At 54.6% G+C, this 15,938-nt stretch overlaps 1 protein-coding gene and 1 long non-coding RNA gene across 3 annotated transcripts in view; one reads left to right on the top strand and one right to left on the bottom strand.

Moving 5' to 3' along the window:
* The window catches only part of LOC146395409 (uncharacterized), a 32,132-nt gene extending 25,938 nt beyond the window's left edge, over nt 1–6,194 (top strand). Inside the window, exons 5-6 of the long non-coding RNA XR_014831955.1 lie at nt 2,378–2,507; nt 2,790–6,194. This is a non-coding gene — a long non-coding RNA (uncharacterized LOC146395409). The remainder of the gene's footprint in view (nt 1–2,377; nt 2,508–2,789) is intronic.
* Nucleotides 1–15,938, bottom strand: part of LOC146395408 (uncharacterized) — a 104,665-nt gene that overhangs the window by 30,611 nt on the left and 58,116 nt on the right. The window lies entirely within an intron of this gene.

Here is a 15,938-nt window from a genome sequence, read left to right on the forward strand (position 1 = left end):
GAAGGGGTCCTGGCTGGGACCTGAGCCGGGGTTCAGAATTTCACCTCAAAGCGCAATTCCAAAGCTGAATTTGTCGGATACCCATTTTCTCGTTGGCTGCTGGGGGAGGGGGAGGGTGCTGGTGGCAGAGGGATCCGTTCAATGCCCCCGTCCCAAGGCCCAAGGCTCACCTGGAGCACAGGGCTGGGTGGCCGCTTCTGCTCCAGGCAGGGGGCTGGCACCAACTGCCAGGCGGGTGGGACTCCCGCGGGCTCCTCGCTGCGTGGCAGCGATTTTCTTCTGCTTCACTTGGGTTGTCTCCCTCCTGGCGATGGAGACGGAGAAGGCCATTCCTCCCCCACCCATCAAAACGCCCCCTTCGCCACTTTGTGCGTTTCCGGGCCTGCCTCCCCCCGCCCCCCGGACCTGAGGCAGAAGAGCTGCCTGGGTGCCCCCCACCACATTCCCCTTAGTTAAGAGGGCCACACCCACCCTCAGCCCCACCCGGCGGCGTCTGGGGCACCCGTGTGGGTAGGGTCAAGTTCTAGAGGCCACACGGGGTCCGTGGGGGAGGAGAAGCAGGGCTGGCGCGCTCTCCTCCAGAAGGCAGGGCAGCACCACAGTGGGCTTTGCTGAACTCTGGTGACAGTCGGGCAGCTGAGGGTCTGGGGTTGGGGGTCTGGGGGGCCTCAGAGTGTTTGGGAGTTTGGACTTGCGCAAACGCAGCAAGACGGAGCGCATGCACCCGTTGTGATCCCCCCAGTGTTATTTCATTTTCAAAGTCGATCAAAGTGAGTTCCCTCTTAGAACTTGGCCTCATTCTAGGGATGATATCCTTGAAGTTATCCACTCGGTGGTCCACCTACCCCCACAGTGATAGCGTGGAGGCCGCCACTCGACGGTCTAGCTGCCCCGCCCCAAGCATGCAGATAAATAAAGTAACCTTTAAGTGGAAAATACTTAACTTGAGACCACCTAAAACTGTCCTGGGTACCATTCAGGATGCCCACGTAGTGCACTGCCAGACGGAGCATGGTCCTGGCGTGGCAAAGTGGTGGGCGGCCCCTCTTGGCGGGGGACAGCTTGCACCAAGGCCCAGACCAAAGAAAGCCAATGGCCTTTTGGGGGAACAATGAGTTTAGCCAAAGCAGGAAGTCTGAGCCATCAAGAGCTCAACGCATCCCTGCCTCATCTGAGAATCACATGAGGTGACGGATCATTTCAGGGGAAAATCATGTTCCCATCGCGTTCAAGAGCCCTGCCTTTGTCTTCCAAGTGCGGAGAATCAGCCTGCAATCTGCCACCTCCATCCACTGACTGACCCACACTGAGGCTCATTGGAGCACCATACCCTGAACAATGGCACAGAGCTAGTTGAAGGCTCTTATTCTTGGTGAGATTCAAAAATAAGAGAAAGAAAGAAAAGGAGGAAGTCTTTATCAAAGAGAGAAATGAGCGGCACGATGGCAGATCCTTTGGAAGGGCCATGCTGCCAGTGAAGAATAAAAGCCGACGTAACTTCTTTGTGACGACCCGTCGGGACTTTTTCTCTTCCTCCTCATGGCTCCAAGGCCTCCCTCGAGGACCGCGCCAACAGCTCAGCACCCCTAGGTGGTCAAAAAAACTGCGCTTAAGAAATCCCCCCCGAAGAGAACACCTGGGGAGCGGATGGAGGGGTCTGTGGGTAACACGTCCTGTAGAGTTTTGCACCAAGATTCAAGATGAATTGTCCCAATCGTATGCAATTCACATAGCAAGACAGGCCAAACCAGTGGCTCCAAAGGAATTCTTTTCTCTTTCTCCCCAAAGAGCCTAAGCCTCCGGAACATGAAAACTGAGTTGAAGCTCAACAGCTCGATGACAGAACACCCAACCAACCACGGAAACTTTGTATGGGGCTGGATACTTGCAACGTGCCTGGAGACTGGCCATGCCCGGGTGGGTGGGGTCTTGGGTGAGAAGCTGTGATGGTGGGGGGACACTGGGCTCCGTGGCGCATCTGAATTCTGGAATGCCAGCTGGACTCTGAGCTGAATTTGGTCCCTCACAGCCCTGGGGTATTGCCACCGACGTGACGTCTGGCCAAGAGAAAAGCTGGTCCCTTGGGCCTGCCCTTCCTCTGTGTATACAGGTCCCTACTTCTGAAGATCTCACTGCCCGACACAGTCCGCGGCCCCAAGAAAATGACCAGGACCGGATCCAAGACTTGGGAGGAAGCAGCCTCGGTTGGAGGGGCTGCATGGTCCTGGCCAGCTGGACAGCCCCGGGCAGGTGGCCCGCTCTGAGCTTCTGCTCATCCTCTGCCGAGGGGAAGGGTGAAATGAGAGGGTCTGAGGTTTCCATGATCTTTTTCAACAGTCATGATCCCTCGACTAAGGTTCCTTCGTGTCTAATGCAGCCCCTGAAGCCTGCCATCTTTATCCCGAGCTTCCTGGTACCTGGATGCTGAAGCTTTAACGGCCTCCAGATCAGCTACCACGTAAAGGTGGTGAGAGCCCAGGAAGAGCCAGTGCTGGGTGAGCAGAGAGGTGAGGCACGCAGCGTCCCATAGCACCCCCACTTCCTCTTCTGGGGGTTCACAGGGTCCGTCCTTGTGGATGGCTGCACGGGACACAGGGGAAACCAGGAGTCCTGTGGCCAGTGCCTGGGGTGTGGCCCCCGCTCGGGATGGGAAGAGCGGGTCTCGTTTGGGCAAACCCTGCTCTGCTTCCTGCTGTGCCCCTTCCTGCCGGAGCACTGATTTTCAGGGTGACCTGGGAGGTGAGGACCCTCCCTGCAGCCTCAGCCCCCCGCTTCCCGCTCCCCTGCAGTGACTCAGAAAGCCGCCCGGAGGAAGTGGCAGAAACAGCCGACGGGGGACCACAGGGCTTGAGACCCTCGCACGCCGGCCTCACTGAGAAACCTATGAGCCCAGGGGCCCGGGCCTTGCTTGTGAAATATGAGCACTGTGGCCTCAGGTATTTTTCTGGACGGAGAGAGGAGGAGAAGCCAAACCCAGGATGTCACTCGGAGGCAAGAGTTAAAATGAACACGTTTCTGCCTTCCCTTCCTTCTTAAAAGGAAGCCGCTGACAGCTCCAGTCGGGCAGAACCCAGGGCTCCTCCCTCTTTAAACAGGCCTGGAGCCCGGGAGTCAGCCGTGTGGCTGGAGTTCCGCAAACTCCGCGGAAGTGCTGTTGGCACCGGCTGGGAATCGCCCCAAAGCCAGGGGCCGAGAACGGGGAGGGCGCTGCTGCCCTGGACTTGACATTGGGCCTCAGGTCAATGTCTCTGCTTTTCATCTGGTCCCTGCATTTTCTCGGAGAGAAGGGCGGTCTCCTAATTTCCTCTGGGCCTTTCCTCAGTGTTCCTTGCAGTGACCTGGCAAAAGCATCCCGGGCAGCTCGAGACCTTGGACTGGATGCTGAGGCCAAATAATAGCCATCACAGTAGTAACGATAATACGAGAGCTGTCATGCGCCATTTAAGAGCAGCTGGGGACAGCGGAACTCGACGGGGCCTCCGAGGATGGGGGAACTGGGCTGGGTCCTCTCAGGGTGAGCCGCGAAGCGCGTGGCTTGGCGGAACGTCTTGGCGTCTGCCCCCCTGCTTCCGCTGGGCTCACACAAACACACACACGCGCCCGAGTACAGAGAGCTTGACGGCCGAGCGAACTGTTACCTGAGTGGGGGTGGGGTGACCATTGCGCCCATCTTCCAGCCCCCTCGTGCGTTCCGTCTTATTTTCCTAACAAAACCAGCCGAGCAGGATGTGCCCTGGCTGCACTGAGCTGAGGACATGCCAGGGGACTTACTAATTGGTACCCTGGTACCGTGCAGAACACGCCAAGACTGTGGGCCAGCCAGCAGTGGGAGACAAGCGGGGGCTCCAGGTACACGCATGTGCCGACCTGCAAGACAGGAGGAGGTGGAAAGCCCGGCCAGGATTTGTGGGCACCGTCCCAGGGTGGCCTCGCCATTTAGTGGCATCATCTTTGGCCTCCACAGTCGTAACCTTGGGGGTGCTGCCCGCCCCCCAGAAGAGCATCATTGGCTGAACCTAAGAGACTGAGCGGCGATGAGTGATGGGGTGACCCTGGACAGGTCACTGCCTTTCCCTTTCCTCCTTCTGAGGGTTCCCGTTGCAAAGTCACCACGGCGTCTCCCAACACTCCTTCTCGCCCTTGTGATCTGTGATTTTTAGAGGGGAGACCCCTTGGCCGTTACAAGGATGGAGTCCTGAGATGTATTACACTGACGGACACAGAGCCCCACCCACTCAGAGGCAGAAAGATAAACTGGTGATGCGGATGTCACCATTACAGCAAAAGCTAGTTTATTCGACAGGCAATTGCTCAGAAGTTTTCAGGTTGACAAGGACCAATATTCTGAGTCATGACCTGAGGCTGAGACCCCGACCCCCAGAACCAAAAATGCTCCATGATGCTGAGTGCAGTTCTAACGCAGAGCTGAGCTGGCAGCTGTGCCCGGGACCTGGCCAGGCGGACAAAGAAGCCGCGCTGGGGTCTGGAGACAGGGGTCCAAAAGTCTCCTAGACTGGCGAGTGGTACCAGACTGGCCTCTTCCGGTGCTTCTCTGTCTGCCTCTCTCAGGCGGAAATCTGAAGTCCCGCCAACCCGAGGAGGGGCAGGACATGCACCCAGTCATCGCTGGAGGCCCCCTCCAGTTTCAGACCCATGACTTTTCTCGCCCTCAAACTGCTGCTTGCTTCTGCTTGGTTCCGCGGTGCTCCTGTGCACCTGGACCTGCAAGAGCACACGGCCACCACGTCCCGGCACAATGACCGCCAGCATCATCTTGCGTTCAGCCAGCTAGATCATACGCTGGGGCCCCAAGCGCAAAGCTCTCTGTTGCGTGGCCTCCCCTTTCCCTTCCGCTTGCCTTCGGTTCAGAGATCTTCAACATCAAAAGCGACACCATCGAAAGTGACCCATGCGGCACCTTGACGTCTCTCCACCTTGAGTAAACACGTCTTCGAAAAAGGCCTTGGAAGACGACTGTTGGTTTCGGCAGTGCCTTTTCGAGGGTATTAAGACGGGCCAGGAAAACAGAGAGCAGCCTGGAAAGGAGGACTCTCCATGCCGACAGGAAAGGTTTCACTGCAACCACCAGCGCCGAGTAGGCGACCAGGCGGTCCCGCGGCCGAAGGATGATCTTGGCGGGCGGCAGGCGGAGGGGGCTTCCCCGAAGCATGAAGTAGCCAAAGGCTCCGAGGCAGCCGGCACCCAGGATGTGAATCCGTGTCACCCCGCGGGAAACACCAGGCAGGGCACAAACCAGAAGGGGTACCGAAAACTCGCGACTTTCACCATGTCCAGAGAGGAGCGGAAGACGAAAGGGGCGACGGCAAAGCAACAATGGTGTCATTTGACAGACACAAAGCAACCTCTCACAGGTCGTCTTAAAATAGGAGGACGCACAGAAGGCAGAGAAGGGAGAGGGAAATGCCACGAGCGGGAGACCCTCGGAGACCTACGACCGTGCCCGAGAGACGGGAGGTCTTTCTCGAGTCGGGCTTATCAAGGTTCAACTTGCATTCAGCAAAAGCCCTCGTTTTAAGGGCGTAGTTCTTTGAGGTTGGACAAAGGCCTGCGGACCTGTAGCCACCACCCCAGCCAAATACGGCATCTTTGCCACCATTCTGTTCCCCTTGGAGCCAGTCCCCTCCCCCAGCTCCAGGCGATCAGGGATCTGCTTTCTGTCGTTCTGTCCCTGTAGCTTTGTCTTTCCCAAAACATCATGTAAGCAGTACCAGGCAGCGTGTCACCTGTCGCGTGGTGCATAATGCTATCGAGAGTCACCCACGTGATCACACGTGTCAGGAACTCAAGCCTCTTCAATCCCGAGTGACAGTTCATGGCACAGATGCACCACAGTGGATCCGCTACCAGTTAACGGCCATCTGGGTTGTGTCCAGGTTTTCGCAATTATAAGTGAAGCTGCCATAAACCCTCGTGAGCAGGGGTTTGTGTGGAACTGAGTTTCAATGGCACACAGTAAACGCGTGTTCAACATTGTAAGAAACCACCGGAGCTCCCCCTGTGATGCAACAGAATCAGCGGCGTCTTGGGAGCCCTGGGAGGCAGGGCTGATCCCTGGCCCAGCACCGCGGGTTAAGGATCTGGTGATGCTGCAGCTGCGCAACTGTGTCTCGGATCTGATCCCTGTCCCCGGAACTCCATAGGCTGTGGGCGGACAAAAAAGAAAAAAAAAAAAAGGAAAGAAACTACCACCAACAAAGTGCTGCTGTATAGCACAGGGACCTATGCTCAGCACCTTCTGAAAAAGAATATATACACTGTATAAAAGAATATGTGTGCATATATGCATCAGCTGGGTGACCACCTGAAACTAACACATCCTTGTAAATCAACCACACTTCAATTAAAAACATAGAGATACATATTCTCTAAATAGTCAAAACAATGGAAGTAAGTACATGTCTAGCTAGTTGCTGATTAAGCAAATTAGAACATATTCAAATGACGGACCATAAAGTAGTCATTTAAAAATCATGATTACAAAGCACTTCAAAGCCATGAGAAATGCTTACGAACAAGTAAATAGTGAGCGTTTAATACATGGTGTCCATTATGAGCCAAAAAATGACCAGAATACAAAATTGCTTATCGGATATGGCCGCTACTACATAAAAACTATTTCAAGTAAAAGACTGGAAGGAAATATGCTAAAACAGATGATGCTGTAATTGTTTATGTGATGAGGTATGAAGTCTAAATTGCTACAGACTTTCCTCTGTTTCTTTATGATGGTTTTATCTCTTAATGTATTTAACTTTTTAAAAATAAGTACGGTTGCTTTACATTGTTGCGCCTGTTTCTGCCGTACAGCAGAGTGACCCGGTCACACATAGTCACACATTCCCTTTCTTACATGGTCTTCCATCACGGTCTATGGTCTACCCCGGGAGACTGGATAGAGTTCCCTGGGCTGCACAGCAGGACCTCATGGCTTCTCCATTCTAAACGCAATCCTTTGCATCTACTGACCCCAGACTCCCCGTCCATCCCACTCCCTCCCCCTCCCCCTCGGCAACCACATGACTGTTTATTTTTACAAATTACAGCAAGTGTCATTTATATGATCAGAATAAAAGTTAAGTGTTGTCACTGGAAAAAAAAAAAAAAAAAAAAGGAAACTCCCCGCCTGCCTTTCCACCAACAGCTTGTGAGAGCTCTTGGGATTGTCAAACTTATGGTGTTTGGGATTTTTTTTTAAATCTTAGCTGTTCTAATTAGTGTGTCAGTGACTTCTCACTTTAGTTTTCAATTTGAATTTCCCTAGTGACAAATGACGCTGGGCATCATTTCAAGATATGCTTGTTCTATTATGTTTTTGGATTGTGTCTGTTCAGATCTTTTACCTATTTTAAAAAATTGCATTGGTTTCCTCATATTGAGCTGCAAACGTTCTTTATATATTCTGGAAACAGGTCTTCGTCAGACATATGCTGTGCAAATCTTTCCTCTCAGTCCATGGCTAATCTTTTCACAATCTTAACAGTGTCTTTGGAAGAGCAGCAGACTTTATATTTTGACGAAGTGCAATTTGTCACTCTTACCTATTATGGCTCACGTTTTGTGTATCCAATATAAGAAATCTTTCTCCAAGGTCACAAAGAGTCTCTCCTACTTTTTTTTAATAGAAGTTTTACAGTTGGGGTTCTACTTTTAGGTCTGTAATTCGTTTCAAGTTAATTTTTGTATATGCGATGACATACGGATAAAGGGTTTCTCCTTTGCACTGTGCATGGGCAGGATGGGGCAGGGCTGGATATGGACATGCCCAAAAAGGTTCCAGCATCATTTGATGAAAAGGTGATCCTTCCTGAGCTGTCTGTTCCATCTGTCGAGGTGTTTGGCCTTTCTCTAGTAGCGTATCTAATCTTGGCGACTGTGCTTTATATTCCCTCTTGAAATGAGATAGTATTAGTTCTCCGACTCTTCTTTTGGATATTCTAGGTCCTTTGCCTGTCCATATACATTTGTCAATTTCTTTAAAAAAAAAAAAAAAAAGGCGGGGGGTGGGGGAAAGAGCCTACGAAGATAAGAGGAAGGATCATTTTTGTCCGGTTGAATTCCTAGTGCCTTGAACCATACCTGGCACCTGAAAGGTGCTCAATAATTTCGAAGGTAAGAATGACCGGGTCACACGCGGCAGGGATCCAGTCAACATGGTTCATTTCCAGAGGAGGTGCGTTCAGAAAGTCATAGAGGATGACAACTACTTGGGAAAACTCCTTGGCAACTTCTCAGAATACTAAGTGTGCCTTCACCGCATGACCCAGCCATCCCACCCCCAACAATTTCCCCAGAGACGTGGAAACCTACCCCCACAAAACCCGGTGCAAAAACATTCATGGCGGTTTCTTCCCATTGTCTCCATGCTGGAAACAAGCCGGAGGTCCACCAGCTCCCCCAGGGATAATCAGGGGCTGCCGCTCAACACTAAAGAGGAGCGACCTACCGACACGTGCTAAAAAAGTGGATGGGTCTGAAAAATACTACGATGAAGAGGCTCCTGGTGGCCTAGGAGTTGGGGACTTGGTGTCGTCACTGCTGTGGCTCCAGTTCTGTCCCTGGCCCGGGGACTTCCACGCCACAGGGCGACGAAGGAAGTAATAATAATGATAATAATACTCCAGTGAGTAAAGGAAGCCAGATACAAGAATGTCCATCCCATACAGTTTCATTTAGATGAAATTCTAGAACAGGTGAAACTAACCTGTGATGCAGAAATCGGGTTGGTGGTTGCCGGGGGTCACTTAACTGGGAAGAGGCATGGGGGCATTTCTGGGGTGTGGAAGGGTCTGGCGCCTTGATACACACCCACCAACACTGACTGGTTAATCTGGACATTCCACTGTATGCAGATTATGTCCGTCTCTTTAATTAAAAAAAATCATAGTAATTTCATCTCCAAAGGAAGGAATTCTCGGGCCCACATGATGGGAGGGAGTGAAGCTGCCCACCCACCAGGTGCCCGGGACCGGGAGCTCGGGTGTCACCAGCAGAAGATGAAGCTGGGACCTGGCCTGAGCTGGGGGGGCATCCGGCCTGAGCTCTTGGACAACCTCTACACTGTCCCGGGCCGGACCCTCCCGGACGCTGTGCTCTCGTCCGCAAACACTTGCCACTGCGGGGAGCCGCAGGCAGAAGCAGGAGGCCAACTGCAAAGACAGGAGGAAGCGGCCGTGACCCCCAGCGGTGGCTGCCCCCCGCCCCCCACAGTCCGCGGGGAGCCACCTGAGGACGGCTTCTCCTCCAGCATCACGTGGGAGCCTCCCGCCACCGTCTCCCTGGTGCACGGAGCACAAGAACGCTGTGAGTCTCAGGGGTCACAAGGAACCCTGGAAAATCGCAAAACGAGCTGTGCCTCCAGGAACCCCCTCTTTCCACTCAGCGTGCACATCCAGCCAACGGCGGAGAAAGTGCCACTGTCCCAGGTGGAACCCGGCTGGACCTCCGGATTCCAAGGAGCGGGAAGGGCACACAGATAGGGTCCATCAGCAGTGGGTGGGTGGACGGGCGAGAGAATAAATGGCTTTTCCAAGGGACGGAATTCAGGGCAAAGTAAGAAGTGAGTGGAGGGAACGACTCTTTCCGTAGCTGCAGGCGTGTCTTCTCCCGTAAGACTCGGCCTGTTTACAAGAACGAACATTTTCTAGGCTAACTGGGGAGGGCGGACCCCTACAAGAGCCCAGAGTGCTCGCCTTGGGGTGGGTGACTGCTACCTGACAAAACCCAGATTTCGGAAGGCCTTCTTTGCGACAACACGTGGAGATCCCACTGGCCAATCAGCCACCACTATGTATTCAGAATCTAAGTGATTCTCTGGCTTTTAAATCATCCACTGGACACCCTTCCCCCCACCCTAGACCCATCAGAATAATGCTCATGAATTAAAATTCTCTTCGACGCCAGCATTTTGTAATTAGATGGAGACCTCGGAACCTGGTCACGATACTTCCTTGCCGAGAACGGTATGGATGACTCTAAGAAGATGAAGCCGTCGCCTGTTGGAGAGAAAACAGGCCGAGAAAGGGGACGGAAAAGGCACTTGGTGGGTGCCCAGTCCCTGGTCGCCTGTCCCACTGGAAGCCGCGAAGGGGGGAGGCCCTCAGACACCCTGGGTACTCACAGAGCAACAAACAGGCGTCTGGCTTCTTGGCAAAGTCTGGGAGGTGCAACCACTTAGAGAGATTCGAATGTCTCTCCGTATTCATGGTTCTCCATGGGTAGGTCTGTAGAGAAAGGGACAGGTTTCTGTTTGTCCTCATTTTTTTCTAAAGACCGGTGAGCCTGTGTCCCAGCGAGGCTCCTTTCGAATTGCAGGGAATGATGAAGATGCCAGGTGTGATTTCAGGGTCAAGGGAAGGACTGGTTTTAGGCTGTGAGGATGCTGGGAACCCCTGCAGACGACCCGGCTGGGGGCCCTGAATGGGTCTGCCTTGCGGTGCTGGGGTCCTTCACGGGGACAGCTGCCCACTTGCACTCCCTCTGAGGGGGACAGACCCAGGGGGTGGGGGCTTCCCCTTTGGGGAGGTGGGGGCGGGGGCCAGGCAAGGCAATGGGGCTAAAATGCTCAGCCTTGACCTGGGAGAAAAAGAGGGGGTGCGAAGGCAGAAGGGGGTGATGTGACAGCAGAGACGGCGGTAAGGAAGGACAGGCTCGGGGACAGGAGAGGAGTTAGGCCTGGGTTAGCTTGTGGGTCATGCCCAGAACCCGAGCCCCGTCCTGGGCCGTGTGATCCTTCAGTGCGGCGACTTCCCTGCAGGAAGGAACTGAGGCGTGGACTCCTCTGTCCTGGTCCTCCGCCCAGGACCTGGTGTGTCCAGGGCAAAGCGGGCGTGGCCCCGGAGAGTCCTGCCTGCCCGGCAGGTTGGCTCCCCTTTGCAAAAGGCAGGAGGCAGCTCCAGGCACAGAAAGTGCTGGAGGATCATCAGACCGACGAGGAAGCCACAGTGTCTGGGCCAGACCTCAGCAACCGCTCTCCGCCGGAGACTCAGCAGAGAGACGAGCCGGACGGCATGGAGCAGGGCGTAGACGTCCACGCGCTGCCCCGTGGTGTGGAGGGCGGCCAGGAAGCTCAGCTGAAATGCAGGGTGGGGGTGCAGACAGGCTGGGAACCAGGGGGCATTGGGGGCGGGGTGCAGAATTTGGATTTGCAAATTGGGGTTGGATTTGGGGACAGTGGGGAGGAGTCGGGCGCATTAAGTTGGTTTTGCTTTGTGGCCAAAGTGCCCCCAATAGCCCAGAAATTCATTACAACCATTTGATGTGCCTGCACATTGGACAAACAGGACCCAATCTGTTGAAGACTGTCCAGAGGGACAGGGGCTAGGAGGCAGGGGGAGGCCCTCTGCAGTGAGCCCCCCCGCCCCCCACGCCACAGGGCTCTTACTGGGCGGGAGATTTAAAACGAAGGGAAGGCAGAGGGCAGGGTCCACGACAAAAGAAAACCAAAGGAGATCTTTATGCCAGCACAAGGTTAGTTACTGCAACTTCCTTTCCCTCAACGGCCATCGGTGGGTGACGGCTAAAGACAATGTATTATATACATACCATGGGATATCACTCAGCCTTAAGCAGAAAGAAATCCTGCCGTGTGCAGCCACGGGAATGAAGCTTGAGGACGCTCTGTTAAGTGAAATAAGCCATTCACGGAAGGACAGATGCGGCAGGATTCCTTTGATAGGAGGCATTGAAAATAATCAAAGTCACAGAAGCAAAGAGTAGAAGGGTGGTTGCCAAAGGCTGGGGCAAGTTGCTATTTAACTGGCGCAAAGCCTGTGTTATGCAAGACGAATAATCTCTAGAGACCTGCTGTGCCGCGTTGTGTCTGTACTTAACACTGCTGCGCCACAATCCGAGGAAAATTGTTAAGAGGGTGGATCTCAGGTTAAGTGTTCTTACTACAATAAAAACAAAGTAACTTGAAGAAGATGAAGGGAGTTCCCATCGTGGCTCAGTGGTTAACGAATCTGACTAGGAACCATGAGGTTGCAGGTTCAATCCCTGGCCTCGCTCAGTGGGTGAAGGGTCCAGCATTGCTGTGGCTGTGGTGTAGGCCAGTGGCTACAGCTCCGATTAGACCCCTAGCCTGGGAACCTCCATATGCCGCGGGCGTGGCCCTCAGAAGACAAAAGAAGAAGATCCCTGGCCTTGAAGGGATGGGTGGTCCCAGCGCTGATGGGATAACAGCTGAGTCAGGTGGAAAGGCTGAAAATTCACGGGGCAGCTTGGAAGGGTTCTGCCAAACCAACTCCCTGTTTGGAAAAATCAAGCATTTTTCTTGATTTTTTTCTTTAAAAACGCAAAACCAAAAGCAAGAACTGTGTCTCAGGGAAATAAAATAGTTGATGAGGAAGGGTTTCTCTTCCTAAACGTCCTTTAGTTAGTAAACAAAGAGGTGGTGACAGAACCAGACCGTCCCCACTTCAAGGGACATGTGGGGGTGCAATCGGCCAGATCTCGACACTGAAAACTTGTGCCGCCTTCGATCCGCTTCCTTCAACCCGTAAACCACAGGGGCCCGAGGGAGAACCTGCAGATTAGGAGCCTCAGAGAGGGATCAGCCAGGTACCCGTCACAACGTGGAGAACTTCCTTGGACCCCGAATGAAGCACAGTTTCACGAGAGGAGTCCCTTGGGGACATCCGGACAAGGACTGGGGTTCGAGTTTGAGGAGTCGTTCGTTTGTGAAGGGCTCGGGTGTGTATTGAAGAGCGTGTGTCTCTGGGAGAGAAACACAGACGTATTCTTCAAGTGTGGCGTGTCCTTCAAAATAATCCCTGCGCTGGGAGAGGGATGGCGCAGAAACTGGCTGGGCCGCCCACTGGTAACTGCCGATGATGGTGACGGATGCCTGGCGGCTTAGGGTACTGTTCTCTCTGCCTTTTTATGGCTTCGATACTTGGATATGTCCTTTGCTTTAAAAAAAAAAAAAATTTGAAAGGCAGGAGACTATAAGTGGAGCAAATGTGGGGGCCTCACCTCAAGCCCAAACTTGTAAAATCCGAAGTCAGTGAAGTACTGCCGAGCACTGAGCAGCCCAGATGTGCCTGGGTGATGCTGTCGCGCGGGTGCTGGTGAGAGGCTGCGGCTGCCGATCTGGAAGCTGGTGGGATCTCTGATGCCGTCTCCCCGTCCCCTCCAAAGTCATGAGGGCCAAGCTGGCCAGCTGGCCCTGCCAAGCACAGCACTGCTGAGTCAGCACTGCCTGGGGCTGAAGCCCCGCTTCCCAGGGCGCCCACTAAGCAAACCGCTGAACTCAACACCAGGCTCTCTACCCTCCATCCCCGAGTCCAACTGCGGCTTGGAAGGTCATTTACCACCCCAGCCAGGCCGCCCCCTCCCCAGAGACAGCGCTGGTGTAGCGCCAGCTCCTGCCAAGCGTAGGGCCTGCTCGAAGACCCAGGCTGCAGGCGGCCCGGTGACATCCATCTCCTCCCCAAACACTTCCTCCCACTTCCCCCGAGCAGCGACGCTCTGCACAAATACCAGGGTATTGATTTTCCGATTGATCAGGGTGGAGAAAGCTTCATACACTTATGACTCCTGACAAGCTGGGAATAAAAAGCCGATCATAATGAGTTCATTTACTGTGTTTGATTGTATTACTTTATGACGCCATACGGACCCCAACAGCCCCTTCCAAGGCCGGCTCCTCCCAACCACGCCGCCCGTTAATGCTGAAATCCATCTTGCGGTGCGATGTGTGGATTAAAATATCACCCTTAGTGGGCCGCGGCCGCTGCTGCTGCTGCTTTTTTCTCATGTGATAGCCGTGGGAGGGAATTTTCCCTGCGCCCAGGAAGGAGAAACACTTGGATTCGGGGAGGGGTTTATAAGAGGGTGTTTGTTGATGAGCAATGGGGGAGGGATGCAGTGAAAGCCTAATTGTTGGTTATAAATATGCTGTATCTTCCCTATTGATTATGTGACACTGAAGTGAAAGGATTTTACCTTGCGAGGTCACAGTCGGCCCTAAGCGTGCCCTGCGTGCCTGAACGGGACACCTCGCAACAGACTCGCCAATTATGTGAGATGAAGAGAGCGGTCTGTTCGGTGCCCCAGACGGTCGGGGCGCCATCCCCGTGCCATGCAGATGTGGCCGGAGTCTTCGTCCCCCCCTTTCATGAACTTCATAGAGATTCTCTGTTCTGATCAGCCTCCCGGGGCCGTGGCAGAGACCCCTGGGCATCCTCTCTGCAAATTAGGGCCTGGAGACTAAATAGAACTTCTGTTTGAGGGTTTGGATGGCCGGCTCGTCCTTTTCCAGAGGCTTTGCGGGGGAGCGAGGTCTGGAGCCGAGGGGTAACCAACTCCGAAGGCCCTGCTCCCCGCGCTCCCCGGAAGTGAATGGGGGAGGGGCTGCCCCGTGACTCCAAAGAGAGTGGAGCCCGTGGCTGATCTTGTTGGGCCACTTGTTGCACAGAAAGGGCTTCTGCTTTCCCCTGCCCCGCCAGCCGCAGGGATCGGGTAGGGCTTGCTCTTCCTTGATGAGCGAGGCCAGCCTCCTGTGCCTTCCAGGGACGTGGATCATGGGTCCAGGGCTCCCACCCCCCGTCTCCTTCTGCGAGTGAGCTCTGGAGCTGGGCCGACACAGTCTCCGCTTTCTGTGTGGCTGAAGGGGGCTCTCGAGCCCTCTGGCTCCCAGTCCCCCTCTGAGAAGCGGGATGGCCGCGTGAGGATAGGGCAGGAGAAGCACCCGCCCTGTCATGAGCACCCCAGCTTCTTGCATTAGGGATGTTTGGCCCATACCTGTGCTCTCATCTGCTTAGACAGCACCTGGGGCCTCCTTTCACCTGCTGTTTAGGTCTTCTTTGCTCTAGGCTGAGGCCTGGGAGCGCTCGGCGAGCTGGAATGAGGGTGGCGTGTGTGCCCACTCTCCCACGGCACCTGCTCGTATGGCCTTGTCTCCTATCAGCTGGGGCGGGGCCGCCTCTGCTTCTCAGGGACCACCCGGCCAGGGGGGCTGTTCCAGCCACCGGCTGAGCCTGGGGTGGGATCTCATTCCAGCCCCGCCGTTCCTTCCCTGTGTGACTTCGGACAAGTGATTCTGCCTCTCTGGGCCTTGGCTTCCTCCTCTGGGATAAAGGCCACCACCCTTAGGGCCCAAGGCTGAGCTGAAAGAGTCGGGATCACAAGAGAATTCCTTGCAAACTCCCAGCACTTCGGAAGAGGCTCCAGAAGGGGAGTAATTAATCTCCCCACTCACACAGGCCAGACGCTACCAGACTTCGATTTTGGCGGAGTTGTTTAATTTTCGCCACAGCTAGCAGCCTGCCTTTGATGTCACCTCTGTCCGCATTCATTCCTGGCTTTCTGAGCTGCCACAGAAACCTCTCCAGGCAAAACAGTGACAGAGAATGAGAAGTCGGAGCCAGGTTCATCTCAGTAATACACAACTTGGCCACCAAAGCAATGACTTCATGTAATGTTCCCTGGGAAGGAAGGGGGACACCGAGCTTGCACGGTGGGCGCCCACTGGGCGCCAGGACGGCCGGGCCCTCCATCTCCCCCATCCTTCCTGGCGCGTGGATCCCGGAGGTGTGCGCTGCTGACAACCCCCTCGTCTGCGCCCGCTGATCCCGGGCCATTATTTCATCGCCACCTCCAGACAAGGCACCACCCCACCGTCACACTCCGTCACGGCTCCAAGCCACTCTGCCAGGTCCATGGGCTGCAGGAAGACGATGGGTCCTCCGGCCAGCCTGGAGGACGGGCGCGTTCTGTTCCCTCGCCGCACCTCGGGGGGGGCAGAAACAACACCAGGGTGCTTGGTGATGTGGCCCCAGAAGGGACGTGGCTGCAGGGTGGCCTAGGAAGGGCCTCCAGCTGAAAGACCCCGGGCCCCTGTGCCTCAGTTTCCCCATCTGTAAAACCAGGAAGGACCAGCCAGCCCTTCCAGCACCTTCATTTGTGGGTCCTTGAGT

The sequence above is a fragment of the Sus scrofa genome, chromosome 17 (assembly GCF_054392235.1).
Source record: "Sus scrofa isolate SSC_HxYL_T2T_F1_AM1 chromosome 17, Sscrofa_HxYL_maternal_Yorkshire_Landrace_v2.0, whole genome shotgun sequence".
Lineage (NCBI taxonomy): Eukaryota > Metazoa > Chordata > Mammalia > Artiodactyla > Suidae > Sus > Sus scrofa.